The sequence below is a fragment of the Ambystoma mexicanum genome, chromosome 5p (assembly GCF_040938575.1).
Source record: "Ambystoma mexicanum isolate Mex_15411 chromosome 5p, UKY_AmexF1_1, whole genome shotgun sequence".
NCBI lineage: Eukaryota > Metazoa > Chordata > Amphibia > Caudata > Ambystomatidae > Ambystoma > Ambystoma mexicanum.
The window spans coordinates 960,333,721-960,353,062 of NC_090930.1; positions in this window are offsets into that span (position 1 = coordinate 960,333,721).

Genomic DNA, 19,342 nt, shown 5'->3' on the forward strand with positions numbered 1-19,342 from the left:
GGATTTTTCAGCCGGTTTACACTTTCTAATCCCGAGGGCTCTTGAAAGTAACGGTTTCTTGTCGGAAAGGCGAAGGAAATTTCTCTCCTTGCGATCCCCTCCTGTGTGGCGTCTTTCTTCTCTCGTTCAGCTGACGTCTCGAAAGTGCTGTTTCCTCGTGTGCTTTGCCTTGTTTAGTGTCTGTTTGGGGAAGCTTAATGTAAGTCAGGTGTGAGTGATGGTCAGTAATTGTCTGACCTCACCTGGCCATTGTTTAGGGACATGTCAGGTATACTGTTCGTGTGTTAGTCTGTTGTCTCCCAGAGAGGGCTGTCCGTGTGAAAGTGTTTGTGTTTGAAGGGGGTAGGGTGGTAGAGTTCCTACATATCCTATCTGATAGGATGGGGTAAAGGTGTCACAGGGAAGGGGATACCGCATCTCACCATCCAGTGTCCCACTCCCACTCCCCAAAGACCCCTCACCCAGGTGATACTACCGCAATTGCAGTATGTGCAAACATGCATATCCTGACCACTCCAATTTTGTGTGCAATTACTATATGAAAACAGGTATCAGAGCTTTCATTAAATGCTGAACAACGTTTGTAGTTTAGGCGATCATCTGTACATGCTGCAACATATATGTGGGGAGTACAATATGTGAGTTATGTTTACACATATAGGAGCATCTATCCAGTCTTAACAGCCAGGATATGAGATTGCCACTAGCCAACCACTGACAAGAGTTACACCAATTGGACAATAAAGATGACATGAGATGTATTGGTCTGCAGAACGTTAAATGTGGCACCCGAGGAGTTGACCAGAAACTACTTCTTAGTCAGATGGAGACAAGAATGATCTGTAAACTATGCTGCACCACTTTGGCCTTAACCTGGAACCTGAAATGAATGTCTTTTACTAACGGACACGATTAACATAATTAAGAATTGAAGATATATATTTATCGTTAAGAGGTAACACATGGGGCATTAGCCTTGGTTACTACCCAAAGGCTGTAAGAGGGCAGCTGTACACCCAGACCGCTGGTTTGTAATAATGCATGAAACAATGAATGAAATGATTATCACTACATAACTGGTATACATGGGATAAACATTCATGCATATCTATTGGAATAATGCATGAGGAGTTTTTTTAGGTAGACCTTGAATCAGCGAAAATGTGATTGTGCATAAAGAACTACTTAACAATTATTTGCAAAGTGGAATGACCCAATCCAAAATGTTTGTAGACGCAGGGTTTATATCCCGTATATTACTGTTATAAGTAGTACAGCACTAGATGGTGTGTGGGAATACACCAAGTAATATCATTCATATATTGACCTATTGGACAAAGTGTTAGAAAAAAACCCATAGGTGACTAGTATCAGAAATACCTTAATTGAATCAACACTATATAACTCATGATTGCATCACATTATTTATAAACAATACAACAGGCTAACTCCATGTAAAAGTTAATTCGTGAGAACATATATCCAATAGGTAAATGGACTGAAAATAGCAACACAATATATAGATGCAGCGGGCAACAGCCATCTAGAACACGCTTGAGGCAATGTTTACGAATGTAAATTGATGGCAGTGTTATCTGCGCCATCACTATAAATAACAAACAAAATGGTGGAAACGCTGGCAGCACACGCGGCACGCTGGTACTAGGGGTGATTCCTAACAGGACACCCAAGATGGAACAGAATTCCAGTCGATATCAACCACCAAATTTGGTAGGAATGAGTGCAAATGTATAATAACAAGTTTACTGAAGGATTGGAACTAAGCTAATAAAATAAGCAATTACTGATAATTTTGCAGATGAGCAGTTAATGGAGAAGCAATATCTTTAGAGGTGGCATTACTGATTGACCACACATGTGAATCTGGAAACCCCACAACAAGGAGGTGTGAGGTTTAAATATGTTATCCCACTGGGACAAGAGGATTAATGATATACATTATGATAATAAATAAGGATATATTAGATTAATCAATTAGATTTCATTAAGGATGATGATCTTGACAATTACTGTCTGAAGATCCGAAGAGTAAGAAATAAGGAAAATCAGGGGGGAGTATAACGAAATCAAATCAAATACTCTAACCATAAAGGAGGATATGAGTGATCACAACACATGGTTGGAAATAATGTATAGATGTTGATTAGGACAACACATGGTTAATACAATCTTGAATGGGCTTGATTCACGAGGTGGTGTGGGTGCACAGCTCCACTTGGGGGTACAATTGTTTATAATTTAATTGTAAAATAAAAATTGTAACATGACTTTGGTGATGGAATTCAATGACAACATGATCAGTTGGTATGTGAAGTACCGGATGGAGTAATGACAGACATTTTTATTTTGTCTCTTCTTCTCTTTCTCTGTCTCTCCCATCTTATTGTGGCAATGAGCCCCAAGACGGCGGGCCAATTGTCCCTAGGGCATTACCTTAGGTGGTAATGGCCCACCATCGAGGGTTTTATTGCCATTAGTACCCCGGTTAGACCGGGGTAATAATGTTTTTTTCCCCAGCTGCGAGATGTGTTGCGTTTTGCAGCCGGAAAAAAAAGTTTTTACAAATTGCTGCCATGGACAGAAACCTAGTCTGTTTTCTCTTTCCACAGCGGCCATAGTAAACAAAGAAAATGGCCCATAAGGAAGGGGAGAAGGGAGTAGTCCCATGGCGGCCATTCACTTACATTGAAAAAAAAGTAAACAGAAAAAATGCCCACCATGGAACAGGGAGAAGGGACTACGTGTGGTCCTTTCTCCCTTTCCATAGTGGCCTGAACAACAAAAAAAAAAGACGACGACTGGCGTGAGGGACGCGCATGGACGTAAGCGGACTTACCATGAGGTAAGGCTTGTAAATGCACCAATAGGTGCGTTTGTTTCGAGAAAAATAACCTGTGCAAGGTAATAATATTAATTCTCTTCATTCATATTAAATGTTGTGTTCTTATGTATGTGGATCTAATGTTCTGCTATGGGCTATTTACAATTATGCTGGATACCAATATTGCATCTATTCATAATTTTGATTTTTTGGACATTGCTCTACTTTTGCGAAACTCCTCTTTTTATGTGTATTTGTTTTGTGGAGTTAATGGTCTATCAGCTCACTTGGTCCTAATTGAGCAAATCTAAAAGCGTTATGAAAGTTGCAACTTATGTTTTGGAAATGGATTTGTAGTTTTATAGCGCAGATTCAAAGCTTTGAGAACGACCAGTGGTTTAAATACGTGTAGGCTGATCACATTTAATAAATACTATGTAATCACAATTTGGAGATTGTATAATGTAACTGAATAATTTTATTGACTGAGAATATGTCGGTCAAGATCAATACTCTGGAAGGGAACATTTCTTGACAGTATACCTAATTAACTACTTTTAATTATATCTAATGAATATGCCTCATGTCTTTTTGTTAGAATAGTCCATCCTCCGAAAAAAGGTTTTACAGATAATAATGCTTTCAAAAACTGAGAAGGCACAATCAAATGTTAATCTGTTGTTGCATCCACAGTGCCCGGTGAGTCATGCCATCAGCATCAGCTCTGTATGCCACCTTAATACTGGGTTTCAGCCAGAAGACAGAAAAAGCTAATCTAATTGGGCAGCTGGAGCATAGAGGATGTTGTTGACCTGCCATCATTATTGCTTGCTCCCACACTAATACCCGACCATGTGCTTATCGGAATCCCAAGAGGCAGAGTGCATGGATACACTTAAAATGCCAGTTTAATCAGAGCAATGTACTTATTTTTCATAATTGTGTTTGGCAGTTTGGTTTTTTAGTATATTATTATGCTTGTTTGAATTTCATGTAAGATTTGACAAGCGTGCATCTCCGTCAACATACAATACAGGGCACGATATCCACACACTGGAAAATCAGGCCCAGTGCCAGGGTCTATGGCTCCAAAAGGGTTGAACGATTTTGATAACCAATGTTTTCTTACAATGGGGTCAAAGTTGATATTTGTAGGACAATAATGGTATCCTGGTTCCCCTCTGTTATTGGTACGATAGGCAGCTTTCTTTTAATGCCTAAATGTAGCTCTGGCCCTTTAGAAAGCTAAAAATTGTAGTAATGTTTAAAGATCGTTTGGGTGTTCGACATTTTTAAGTGATTTCTGGGGGTGACAATGTGTCAACATACATGACCAGATTGATTGCTCCTTCATTCCATGTCTCTGGACATAGTGTTTTTCTAGATGACACAGTGGGTTCTTGGACCTGTTGGCCCATCACTGGGAGTTTGCCTTTATTTATTTATTTATCTGCTCATTTCCATGCCTTCTTCTTTCTTTCTGCACTCATGCAAGCAAGCCTGAGTGGGGGTCTTCGAAGTGTTCGTTTGTTTTAGGAGACTGTTCCCTACTGCTGTGGATTTCTCCTAATCACGGACCCCTTCCTGATCTTCAAACATTGTGTCAACTCCGGACCCCCCTAGTAATCCCCTGTTGTTTCCCACCTTCATCCACTCCTATTTAATCTTCTCAGAGCTGACAATTGGCGTTAATGACCCTAGTTGGCAACTCGTCTGCCACATGTAAGCTCAAGTGGGTATACATGATGCATAAATACTTGCAACTTCAAAGTAGACTAGTTTAAATATGTATTTGAGACCCAGCCTCCCAATCACCAAATCACCTGAAGTTCTGGAATTCTTTGAAACCCCTACTCTTCAGAAATGTAGCACCCCAGCAATGAACACATACCCTCGTCACAGGTGAAACCAGCTTCTCCTCTGCACTGGGCCTTGCCACCCACTAAGACTTCCTCATTAATATCTATACAAAATAATGCTCTGCCATAAGGCAGGAACGTGCTGTACAAAGAGCGCTTTTAACGTTTCCTCTATATCTTGCTACCTTGGAGTTTCTTGCCAAAACCCAAAAATGTGCTTTCATATTCTGCTCCAGGCATTTTCCCTTCGCCATCCCTTTCCCTGACCTGCATTGTCCCCCATTCTCCTGTATTTCGGTGGAGCATTACAAAACACTGAATAAATAAATAAAATAAAAAATCAGTTATGCAGAGGTACTTCATTGTCCGGGGCTTTGGGTGGAATTTTCTCTGTTGAATGCTGAGAGCCCCCAATGGCATTAAGTCTACCTCTCCCTCGGATCCCATCCCTGTAGGGGTGCTGAAGGAGATTATGCCTCGTATTGGTCTCTGGGTGTCATCCACAGTGAATATTTATTTCACCAGTGGTTTTGTTCCTCCACTCCCTCAAGCACGCTATGGTAATCCCACTATTGAAAAAAACCTTCCTTGGATCCTTCAATCCCTTCCATTTTCTGACTATCTCTCTCCTCTCTTTCTTTATGAAGCTGCTATAGATAGATACCACATTACTTAAATACCCACTCATCTACCTGGCCTTCACAAGCAATAGAAGAGATCACTTGAATACATCCGAGGATTCAAAATATTTCAGAAAGATTACACTTTCGGTTGTTCAATTAATACATCATTTCTGGGCTGACATGTTTTAACATGATACGATTTTCACATTTTCTACAAAACCTGACTCGGCAAAACCATAATTTATCAAATCCACTTTAATCACTGCAATTGTTGGGTAACTGCTGGGATGTGTCACTTCTCACGATATAAATCAAACACTTTAAAAAACGCCCAGAACTAAATATCTGCAACCTAAGTAGGCTCTTTCCTCCACAAGGGCTCTAGAAAATGTGCTCACAGATGATTATCAGAATTCAATTGATGTGCTTTATCAATAAAGCCTAGATCCATTGGGTAATAACCTGGATTTAATTATGCAAAAACTGTTATTCAAATGACCATATACATCAACAAATGCATGGCAAATAACTCAATGAATCCTTGTTATACTGCTGTAGATGGCAGCACCGAGGGCTATTTTTATTTGTATGTTCCTTGTGGAACCGCCAATCCAGGGCTACTGGTAAAAGATGTTTGTCGAAGTAGCGATGAGTCTTAAAATCTATGGAGTGAGCTGTGGTAATAATACTGTTTGGCAGTAAAAACAAGCATTGACAATGCCAATAGTTTACTGGTGTGTAAGGAGGGGAGTGTAGAGTATGGGAAGAAGGATGAGTAGGGATAGGGAGAGAGGGTAATGTGGGTGGTGCAATAAAGGGTGTTTGGAGGGTGGGTGGGGCTAGAGAGAAAGGGTAGCCTGCGTGGTGGGGTTACAGATGAAGGGGTAGAGTTGAGTAGAGATTGAGGGGATAGGATGGGTGGGGCTAGAGAGTGAATGTAATCATTTATGAGCTCATGATTGTAGTAAAGCTTTTTGCACCAAGCAGGATCCGACAACAACTGGTAAGTACTCCTTGTCACTGTCTCTCAATTTACCACCCCTCCATCATCTGGTGTACACGCAGTCCCCAACCACCTCATGTTATAAAGGAACCCCGCCCAGCGATTGCCTCCACCACCTGTAAACAGATTCTATTCAAGTCAGGTCTGTTCAAAATAAACTGATGTTAAATGTTTATTTACATCAGGTAAACATATGCAGTTTATTCAAGGGTTTTAACATTAAGGTAAGGGGTTGGTTGCTGATTCAGAGCATGCTCTAAAAGCATTAGCTACCATTTAGAGGGCATTATAGTGAGGCAATTGGCTTTCATTCCCGTCTGAGGTTTTCCAGGCTTGGCGGATGGCAATTGTCTCGGGATAGTGCCCTGCAGAGTGCCCAGTGATTTAACCCCTCCATTTTCTAGTACCGAGCAAGAAACACACTTTTACAAACACGAGCTTCCATTTATAAAAGACAAAAGAAATAAAGTTGCAAGTGGGGCAAATGGCTTGAAACATAGACCCTGGCAGGGAAAACTTAAAAGTTTGCTGGTCTGTGCAAAGTTCAAATCAAATAATGTGCCACTCGTTCGTCCTTCACCAGAGCAGGTCAATCCCCAACTACAGGCGACCAGTCTGTGTAAATAGCAGGCGCCTGTGGGGACATCCTTACCAGCAGAAGCCCTTTCGGAGCTCCGGGGGAAAGGGCAACCCTCCCTCGGGGCACGGTAAAACTGCTGCTGCTCCCCGTCAGATCACGGAGGGCGCTTTTTTTAAACAAACAAGGGAACCGTTTTAAGCCATCAGCCGTTCATTTCCTATTTCCAAGGCGAGGTGGCTTACGCCACCAAAGCGCTGCGGCCAAAACAAAAAGAGGGGAAACGCTAATCTACTACTATTCTTAAATTGCGGCGGGGAGCTGGTACAGTGAGTTAGGCACTGGGGCACTAGCTGGTGAGATCAGTGTGTAACCTGCTGTCACACAGGGTTTCAAGTGCCAGAAAGGTTGACTCAGCCTTTCATCCGTTTAAACTCTATAAAATAGCAGCAGGGTTGGCACCTCGTCAGTCTGATCTTTGCTGAACCAAGAAAGTGCAAAGCAACCATAACAAGCTTTATTTAAAACAAACATTTGTAATGTTTAATATTATGTATTTATTGCAATATAAAAGTTGCAATGGCTGCCCAGTTTCATATTATCCGCCAAACAGACCTCAGAAGGATGAAATTCGTTCTCTGCCATGCTGGATTGGGAATTTTGAAGTGCAGCTCACACACAGATGTCATCTGCTTGGTTGTAACACTTTGAGCTATCACCTTCGAAAAAAATTTGCACCAATCACAGTGCTTGCTGGCTGGATTCAGGGTGTTGACCTTTAAGTATGCATATGAACAAACACACTTCATGTGATGTCTATCTTACACATGGACCGGAAATTAGATGCTCTTGATCCCCGAAAAATAATGGGAGTGAAAACAACAACATGCCAGTTTTACTTGTAACATTGTCGTCTGACATCCCACCCCCGCTAGGCCGAGAAGGTGAAATTCCTCCAGTCCTTTCCGTCCAGCCAACAGAACTTAAGAACTTAGCATGCTGGGACATATAGTTTTACGAATTCCGATTATCCTTTTGGGTCTGCAAGTGCCAGCATGCAAAGTGCTGGCGAGGAGATGGTTACGCTGGTGGCAGATGGTGACTATGGCAAATGCATGCCCGTCCAGCACCATCCACAGGAAATGGGTTGAACAAAGTCCCTGTGAAAAAAGCGTCTTGATGGCTGCCCCCGCCCATTCCTTGTGCTGGAGATGTTACCACGAGTGTACCCCCTCTCCGATTTAAAGCCTGCAATAAGAATTGTTCAACAAATAAAACGAAAAAGGACTTCAACCCTCTTGGGCATGAGCAGAGGAACAGCACCCCTTCCACCCACAACCTGCAAACATACACCTAGCACAAACACTTAAGTGGGGTTTGGGCAGCCGATGTGCTCCGTGGTGGTATTCCAGTCATTCATACATTACACATAGGGCCGTAATGCAGATTAAAGCCCCCTTACCGACCCATGCCCATCCTCGATCACGCCGTGGCCCAGGTCCTAATTAAAGGAATCAATTTGAAATCACACTGAGAAATGAAGCCCCGATGCCCCAAGATTACAGTCACCGCCGTCCATCTAACAGAGCTGCACCAACCCTGCTAATGAGGAGACTCTATAACAGACCCTCACAACCCAAACTATAGCACCCAAACAGATGCCTGCTTGCTGCTACAATGCACACAAGAGGCAGCAACAGTATTCACCACTCTTCAGGATAAGCTTCAGGAATGCACCACAGTTCTCAAACCGGCCCGTGATGCCTTCTGTAATCCTACAGCCTGGCTTTGCAATTTTCAGCCAGGGTACAGTGGGAACAGAGCACAAGTGGACCATGTCTCACCTTAAGACAGACTCATAAACATCTTGCGCACACCAATACCGGCAGATGCACCATGCTGCAGCTTCGGCTTGAAAACAGATCACTCTGCGGCAGATTTTATACATAGTCTGACAGGAGTTTAAGAGAGAAAAAGCATTGGTGCACACAAATAAAAATAAAAACAGGCATATGGTGAAATGCAGTCATTTGCTCTTACTTCAGAGCACACACAGCTCCCCAGCAACAGCAGCAGGCTGGCAGACGTGAGCGAGAGGGTCAAGGACCAGCTGGTGCTTTGGCCATTTCATCGGCAAGCTCAGCAAATAGACATATCAATGCTATACACTGCTCCCAAACTCCCCTTTCTCCTTTTTTTGTAACATTTACAGTACCAGTGTTTTGGCTAGCTGACTTATGCCACCAAAGCGCCAAAACCAAAAATGATAGACAGGTTATTCTTTGTTATTCATGTCCTGTAAGATAGAGTGCCGATCTTCACCAGGGAGTGGATATCTCAATTTTCTTTTCTAATTGTGTAAGCCAGTGTTAGTGAATTAACAAATTGCTCTTGTTTAGAAAAGCTTTTATATGCTGGGCATCAAAGAATAACACGTTTAATAGTATGAGGGACGTGCAGTCATTTTTATATCAAGAACAAAGTTAGTGTTCTTTATTTTCATGCACATATTTCACTGGGTTTTAAAGCCCCTCTTTATGAGCCCCATTATGCACAGTTACTTTTTGCTTATACGACTTGACATGCATATCAACATATCTTTTTGTTCACCAGACCTTAATTATAACTTTATCTAATCTATGATTGAAACAAATGCCTTTTTCCTGCTTCTATTCTGGAACATCCATCTGTCTTGACAGAAACTTAAAGAGGTCTAAAGCCCCTATGTCTACCTCTTGGGAGGCAGATCAGCTAGACTCAACATGATCTGCTACTGGTGTGGCATATTTAGGGGTATGTGTGGAAAGGGAGGGCAGAGTTTCCACAAATTACGTCTTCAAGTTATGCTCATGAATTGTGCATTTAACATTTGCCATCACACTACTTCACTCATTTTGTAAGCTCCCAAAAATTCAGTGTGAGAGGAGAGGGAGTTAATTCACTATTCTCCTGTGGTGCATGCATAGTCTCTCCAAGAGCCATTTACCTTTAACAACTGCACAAGATTTACTTACAGTATATTAGAGCTTAGGTCAGGGGTCCACTGCCTGCAGCTCTACAGATGTGTTGGATTACAACACATATGGTTCATGATCGTTAATTATGCTTGATAGGGCTGATGGGAGACGTTATACAAAGCATCTGGAGAGCCAAAGGTTGCAGACCTCTGGATTAGGGAGAACAAAATTGACTAAAGTACAACTTGAGCACTTAACAAGAAGAAAAATGAAGTTGATTATTTCTTTTGGTTTGAATTAGACTATATCCCCTTGATGGAAATCCAGTTTTGGCAATTGCTAGGCACTTTTCCACCCCTCTCATTCATACCTTGAGGCGTGCCTATGTAAAGGGGCAACTGAGTATTCCCTTTTGACTTGCTATAGCTACCATAGGGCAGCAATGACTCTTGCTTTTGTGTTGCTGAATCATGTCCACGTCTATACATTTTTCTTTTATTTTGTTTACATTATATTTGTATTCTCTTGTTCCAATCCAAGCTGTTTCAAACATGAGTTCTTAGTTGCGGCTCTCAGATAGTTTTCTCTTGCTGTGCTTCCATCTTTGATTCAACCTCATGTCTATATGTAGGACTGATACACAACTGAAAGAGAATTGTGGACAGGACTACAGGAGGACATAATGCTTTTGTGTGAAAGGTGAGTATCAAGAACTATGCTTTCTCGTCTTTATGTTGCACTTTTCTATCTTTCAATCCTCTTTCTTTTCAGACCTCTTGCTGACGGGTGCTTTGTAGGTTTGTTTACAGCCTATGACTATGTTTCTGACTACCCGAGCGACTGAGTGGTAAGCGTGAGCACCATGTTCCTTCTGGGTCCTCAAGTGAAGGTGATCAAGGGTAAGCGGGCACTGCAGGCGGGAAGCATCCTTTGTGCCCCTGCCCCAAAAATGACAAGACAAAAATGACATCTTACAAATATGGTAAATTGGAAAATCAATAAAGAACTAGATGAAAACACAAGACAACATACCCAGTCGATACAGTGGTCTGTTTTGGTTTAGGGTCCCACAAACCCTCCTTTTTAGACACTCTGTAACAATAGGGACACCTTGGGATTCGTCACAACACGGTGCCCCCAATAGTTTTCCATTTATGGTATAAACAATTGCATGTTGGTAGCTCAAGACAGCAAGTATAGATAGCAGTTTTTTGTATATATAAATGTGGTATTTTTGTGTTTTTTAGTGGTAATACTGTATCAAGTGGTCCTCCTGATGGAGACGTTATTCCATTAATATTTTTTCAAAAACGTCGAAACCGGTAGAGAAGAAGATCCGGGGATGGGACTTATCATTTTTTGTTAAATGTACCCACTCCGTGGAATAGAGCACATTTTTGGTCAATGGTTGTACTGACACACATTTGATGTGGACAAGATGAAGTATTCAAGACCATGTGGGGCTAATTTATGTGCTACCACATATGGATTGTACTAAAATGTTTTAGTCAAATAAAAGTTTTTACTGTGAGTGAATGAGGTTGATTGTTTTGAGTTGTAAATGATGGATTGACTGTTGGCGAATGATGGTTGTGTTAGGTTTTTATCACCTGGTGTTTTGTGCTCCTTTGCAATGTTAATGTAATTTAATGTGTGTGTATTAATTAATGATTAACTCATTTTTGAAAATAATGTATCTTAATAAATACATTTTTGATACCTTTAAAAATAAAATAACCTCTGGCCAATTTTTCAGTAGATTACAAACAACTGAAGACATCCTTTCATCAAAGAATTATGAGCCACACTGGCCATGGACTTATTTTAGAATGCCATGATCACAATGTTAACCTGAAACAAATTATCGTGCCAAACTAAAAGGGAAACCAAACATTTTACGTTGGTCATCTGGTTAGCCAGACTTTGGGCATCATGTGGCACTCCAGCATCACCTTTGCTTATTTGTGCTAATTCCATCAGGGGGTCATAGATGTCAGTCACTTTAAACTTTGCTGCTTTCACAGTGTCCTTGCTACTCTCCCAATAGGCGTCGCTTAGCGGCTTTACAGTAAGATATGTAACATTATCTGTGAGGATTTTCCCACCCTTAGTAGATACTGAATCCAAAGATAACAGTGCTGCATGGAATTGTACAAAAAAGTTGACTCCACTACTGCGCCCTGCAGTCACTGTGATTTTGCGGGCACAAAAAATACTGACTCCTGTTACTGTGCCAAAGCAGAGTGAGAGTTGCAGGGTTGTTCCCAGCTCTCCTTGGGTGCAGTAATGGGAGTCATGGGTTGCGGGGGTGTCCCCTGCTTACTTACCATTGTGGTAACGGGGGACAAGAAAGTTAAACAAAAAAAAACCTTCCTTGGATCCTTCAATCCCTTCCATTTTCTGACTATCTCTCTCCTCTCTTTCTTTATGAAGCTGCTATAGATAGATACCACATTACTTAAATACCCACTCATCTACCTGGCCTTCACAAGCAATAGAAGAGATCACTTGAATACATCCGAGGATTCAAAATATTTCAGAAAGATTACACTTTCGGTTGTTCAATTAATACATCATTTCTGGGCTGACATGTTTTAACATGATACGATTTTCACATTTTCTACAAAACCTGACTCGGCAAAACCATAATTTATCAAATCCACTTTAATCACTGCAATTGTTGGGTAACTGCTGGGATGTGTCACTTCTCACGATATAAATCAAACACTTTAAAAAACGCCCAGAACTAAATATCTGCAACCTAAGTAGGCTCTTTCCTCCACAAGGGCTCTAGAAAATGTGCTCACAGATGATTATCAGAATTCAATTGATGTGCTTTATCAATAAAGCCTAGATCCATTGGGTAATAACCTGGATTTAATTATGCAAAAACTGTTATTCAAATGACCATATACATCAACAAATGCATGGCAAATAACTCAATGAATCCTTGTTATACTGCTGTAGATGGCAGCACCGAGGGCTATTTTTATTTGTATGTTCCTTGTGGAACCGCCAATCCAGGGCTACTGGTAAAAGATGTTTGTCGAAGTAGCGATGAGTCTTAAAATCTATGGAGTGAGCTGTGGTAATAATACTGTTTGGCAGTAAAAACAAGCATTGACAATGCCAATAGTTTACTGGTGTGTAAGGAGGGGAGTGTAGAGTATGGGAAGAAGGATGAGTAGGGATAGGGAGAGAGGGTAATGTGGGTGGTGCAATAAAGGGTGTTTGGAGGGTGGGTGGGGCTAGAGAGAAAGGGTAGCCTGCGTGGTGGGGTTACAGATGAAGGGGTAGAGTTGAGTAGAGATTGAGGGGATAGGATGGGTGGGGCTAGAGAGTGAATGTAATCATTTATGAGCTCATGATTGTAGTAAAGCTTTTTGCACCAAGCAGGATCCGACAACAACTGGTAAGTACTCCTTGTCACTGTCTCTCAATTTACCACCCCTCCATCATCTGGTGTACACGCAGTCCCCAACCACCTCATGTTATAAAGGAACCCCGCCCAGCGATTGCCTCCACCACCTGTAAACAGATTCTATTCAAGTCAGGTCTGTTCAAAATAAACTGATGTTAAATGTTTATTTACATCAGGTAAACATATGCAGTTTATTCAAGGGTTTTAAAATTAAGGTAAGGGGTTGGTTGCTGATTCAGAGCATGCTCTAAAAGCATTAGCTACCATTTAGAGGGCATTATAGTGAGGCAATTGGCTTTCATTCCCGTCTGAGGTTTTCCAGGCTTGGCGGATGGCAATTGTCTCGGGATAGTGCCCTGCAGAGTGCCCAGTGATTTAACCCCTCCATTTTCTAGTACCGAGCAAGAAACACACTTTTACAAACACGAGCTTCCATTTATAAAAGACAAAAGAAATAAAGTTGCAAGTGGGGCAAATGGCTTGAAACATAGACCCTGGCAGGGAAAACTTAAAAGTTTGCTGGTCTGTGCAAAGTTCAAATCAAATAATGTGCCACTCGTTCGTCCTTCACCAGAGCAGGTCAATCCCCAACTACAGGCGACCAGTCTGTGTAAATAGCAGGCGCCTGTGGGGACATCCTTACCAGCAGAAGCCCTTTCGGAGCTCCGGGGGAAAGGGCAACCCTCCCTCGGGGCACGGTAAAACTGCTGCTGCTCCCCGTCAGATCACGGAGGGCGCTTTTTTTAAACAAACAAGGGAACCGTTTTAAGCCATCAGCCGTTCATTTCCTATTTCCAAGGCGAGGTGGCTTACGCCACCAAAGCGCTGCGGCCAAAACAAAAAGAGGGGAAACGCTAATCTACTACTATTCTTAAATTGCGGCGGGGAGCTGGTACAGTGAGTTAGGCACTGGGGCACTAGCTGGTGAGATCAGTGTGTAACCTGCTGTCACACAGGGTTTCAAGTGCCAGAAAGGTTGACTCAGCCTTTCATCCGTTTAAACTCTATAAAATAGCAGCAGGGTTGGCACCTCGTCAGTCTGATCTTTGCTGAACCAAGAAAGTGCAAAGCAACCATAACAAGCTTTATTTAAAACAAACATTTGTAATGTTTAATATTATGTATTTATTGCAATATAAAAGTTGCAATGGCTGCCCAGTTTCATATTATCCGCCAAACAGACCTCAGAAGGATGAAATTCGTTCTCTGCCATGCTGGATTGGGAATTTTGAAGTGCAGCTCACACACAGATGTCATCTGCTTGGTTGTAACACTTTGAGCTATCACCTTCGAAAAAAATTTGCACCAATCACAGTGCTTGCTGGCTGGATTCAGGGTGTTGACCTTTAAGTATGCATATGAACAAACACACTTCATGTGATGTCTATCTTACACATGGACCGGAAATTAGATGCTCTTGATCCCCGAAAAATAATGGGAGTGAAAACAACAACATGCCAGTTTTACTTGTAACATTGTCGTCTGACATCCCACCCCCGCTAGGCCGAGAAGGTGAAATTCCTCCAGTCCTTTCCGTCCAGCCAACAGAACTTAAGAACTTAGCATGCTGGGACATATAGTTTTACGAATTCCGATTATCCTTTTGGGTCTGCAAGTGCCAGCATGCAAAGTGCTGGCGAGGAGATGGTTACGCTGGTGGCAGATGGTGACTATGGCAAATGCATGCCCGTCCAGCACCATCCACAGGAAATGGGTTGAACAAAGTCCCTGTGAAAAAAGCGTCTTGATGGCTGCCCCCGCCCATTCCTTGTGCTGGAGATGTTACCACGAGTGTACCCCCTCTCCGATTTAAAGCCTGCAATAAGAATTGTTCAACAAATAAAACGAAAAAGGACTTCAACCCTCTTGGGCATGAGCAGAGGAACAGCACCCCTTCCACCCACAACCTGCAAACATACACCTAGCACAAACACTTAAGTGGGGTTTGGGCAGCCGATGTGCTCCGTGGTGGTATTCCAGTCATTCATACATTACACATAGGGCCGTAATGCAGATTAAAGCCCCCTTACCGACCCATGCCCATCCTCGATCACGCCGTGGCCCAGGTCCTAATTAAAGGAATCAATTTGAAATCACACTGAGAAATGAAGCCCCGATGCCCCAAGATTACAGTCACCGCCGTCCATCTAACAGAGCTGCACCAACCCTGCTAATGAGGAGACTCTATAACAGACCCTCACAACCCAAACTATAGCACCCAAACAGATGCCTGCTTGCTGCTACAATGCACACAAGAGGCAGCAACAGTATTCACCACTCTTCAGGATAAGCTTCAGGAATGCACCACAGTTCTCAAACCGGCCCGTGATGCCTTCTGTAATCCTACAGCCTGGCTTTGCAATTTTCAGCCAGGGTACAGTGGGAACAGAGCACAAGTGGACCATGTCTCACCTTAAGACAGACTCATAAACATCTTGCGCACACCAATACCGGCAGATGCACCATGCTGCAGCTTCGGCTTGAAAACAGATCACTCTGCGGCAGACTTTATACATAGTCTGACAGGAGTTTAAGAGAGAAAAAGCATTGGTGCACACAAATAAAAATAAAAACAGGCATATGGTGAAATGCAGTCATTTGCTCTTACTTCAGAGCACACACAGCTCCCCAGCAACAGCAGCAGGCTGGCAGACGTGAGCGAGAGGGTCAAGGACCAGCTGGTGCTTTGGCCATTTCATCGGCAAGCTCAGCAAATAGACATATCAATGCTATACACTGCTCCCAAACTCCCCTTTCTCCTTTTTTTGTAACATTTACAGTACCAGTGTTTTGGCTAGCTGACTTATGCCACCAAAGCGCCAAAACCAAAAATGATAGACAGGTTATTCTTTGTTATTCATGTCCTGTAAGATAGAGTGCCGATCTTCACCAGGGAGTGGATATCTCAATTTTCTTTTCTAATTGTGTAAGCCAGTGTTAGTGAATTAACAAATTGCTCTTGTTTAGAAAAGCTTTTATATGCTGGGCATCAAAGAATAACACGTTTAATAGTATGAGGGACGTGCAGTCATTTTTATATCAAGAACAAAGTTAGTGTTCTTTATTTTCATGCACATATTTCACTGGGTTTTAAAGCCCCTCTTTATGAGCCCCATTATGCACAGTTACTTTTTGCTTATACGACTTGACATGCATATCAACATATCTTTTTGTTCACCAGACCTTAATTATAACTTTATCTAATCTATGATTGAAACAAATGCCTTTTTCCTGCTTCTATTCTGGAACATCCATCTGTCTTGACAGAAACTTAAAGAGGTCTAAAGCCCCTATGTCTACCTCTTGGGAGGCAGATCAGCTAGACTCAACATGATCTGCTACTGGTGTGGCATATTTAGGGGTATGTGTGGAAAGGGAGGGCAGAGTTTCCACAAATTACGTCTTCAAGTTATGCTCATGAATTGGGCATTTAACATTTGCCATCACACTACTTCACTCATTTTGTAAGCTCCCAAAAATTCAGTGTGAGAGGAGAGGGAGTTAATTCACTATTCTCCTGTGGTGCATGCATAGTCTCTCCAAGAGCCATTTACCTTTAACAACTGCACAAGATTTACTTACAGTATATTAGAGCTTAGGTCAGGGGTCCACTGCCTGCAGCTCTACAGATGTGTTGGATTACAACACATATGGTTCCTGATCGTTAATTATGCTTGATAGGGCTGATGGGAGACGTTATACAAAGCATCTGGAGAGCCAAAGGTTGCAGACCTCTGGATTAGGGAGAACAAAATTGACTAAAGTACAACTTGAGCACTTAACAAGAAGAAAAATGAAGTTGATTATTTCTTTTGGTTTGAATTAGACTATATCCCCTTGATGGAAATCCAGTTTTGGCAATTGCTAGGCACTTTTCCACCCCTCTCATTCATACCTTGAGGCGTGCCTATGTAAAGGGGCAACTGAGTATTCCCTTTTGACTTGCTATAGCTACCATAGGACAGCAATGACTCTTGCTTTTGTGTTGCTGAATCATGTCCACGTCTATACATTTTTCTTTTATTTTGTTTACATTATATTTGTATTCTCTTGTTCCAATCCAAGCTGTTTCAAACATGAGTTCTTAGTTGCGGCTCTCAGATAGTTTTCTCTTGCTGTGCTTCCATCTTTGATTCAACCTCATGTCTATATGTAGGACTGATACACAACTGAAAGAGAATTGTGGACAGGACTACAGGAGGACATAATGCTTTTGTGTGAAAGGTGAGTATCAAGAACTATGCTTTCTCGTCTTTATGTTGCACTTTTCTATCTTTCAATCCTCTTTCTTTTCAGACCTCTTGCTGACGGGTGCTTTGTAGGTTTGTTTACAGCCTATGACTATGTTTCTGACTACCCGAGCGACTGAGTGGTAAGCGTGAGCACCATGTTCCTTCTGGGTCCTCAAGTGAAGGTGATCAAGGGTAAGCGGGCACTGCAGGCGGGAAGCATCCTTTGTGCCCCTGCCCCAAAAATGACAAGACAAAAATGACATCTTACAAATATGGTAAATTGGAAAATCAATAAAGAACTAGATGAAAACACAAGACAACATACCCAGTCGATACAGTGGTCTGTTTTGGTTTAGGGTCCCACAAACCCTCCTTTTTAGACACTCTGTAACAATAGGGACACCTTGGGATTCGTCACAACACGGTGCCCCCAATAGTTTTCCATTTATGGTATAAACAATTGCATGTTGGTAGCTCAAGACAGCAAGTATAGATAGCAGTTTTTTGTATATATAAATGTGGTATTTTTGTGTTTTTTAGTGGTAATACTGTATCAAGTGGTCCTCCTGATGGAGACGTTATTCCATTAATATTTTTTCAAAAACGTCGAAACCGGTAGAGAAGAAGATCCGGGGATGGGACTTATCATTTTTTGTTAAATGTACCCACTCCGTGGAATAGAGCACATTTTTGGTCAATGGTTGTACTGACACACATTTGATGTGGACAAGATGAAGTATTCAAGACCATGTGGGGCTAATTTATGTGCTACCACATATGGATTGTACTAAAAGGTTTTAGTCAAATAAAGGTTTTTACTGTGAGTGAATGAGGTTGATTGTTTTGAGTTGTAAATGATGGATTGACTGTTGGCGAATGATGGTTGTGTTAGGTTTTTATCACCTGGTGTTTTGTGCTCCTTTGCAATGTTAATGTAATTTAATGTGTGTGTATTAATTAATGATTAACTCATTTTTGAAAATAATGTATCTTAATAAATACATTTTTGATACCTTTAAAAATAAAATAACCTCTGGCCAATTTTTCAGTAGATTACAAACAACTGAAGACATCCTTTCATCAAAGAATTATGAGCCACACTGGCCATGGACTTATTTTAGAATGCCATGATCACAATGTTAACCTGAAACAAATTATCGTGCCAAACTAAAAGGGAAACCAAACATTTTACGTTGGTCATCTGGTTAGCCAGACTTTGGGCATCATGTGGCACTCCAGCATCACCTTTGCTTATTTGTGCTAATTCCATCAGGGGGTCATAGATGTCAGTCACTTTAAACTTTGCTGCTTTCACAGTGTCCTTGCTACTCTCCCAATAGGCGTCGCTTAGCGGCTTTACAGTAAGATATGTAACATTATCTGTGAGGATTTTCCCACCCTTAGTAGATACTGAATCCAAAGATAACAGTGCTGCATGGAATTGTACAAAAAAGTTGACTCCACTACTGCGCCCTGCAGTCACTGTGATTTTGCGGGCACAAAAAATACTGACTCTTGTTACTGTGCCAAAGCAGAGTGAGAGTTGCAGGGTTGTTCCCAGCTCTCCTTGGGTGCAGTAATGGGAGTCATGGGTTGCGGGGGTGTCCCCTGCTTACTTACCATTGTGGTAACGGGGGACAAGAAAGTTAAACAAAAAAAAACCAAGAAGAAAAGCACCCTCCAGTGGCAGCTCCGATCCACGTTAGTGGGAGGAACTGATGCCGCAGGGATAGCCGCATGTAGGCGGCGCACACAGAAGTGTGCCACCATAAAGGTAAATGGGGTGTGGTGGGGTGGTGGGTGGGTCAGGAAGGGGGATGGGGCCAGA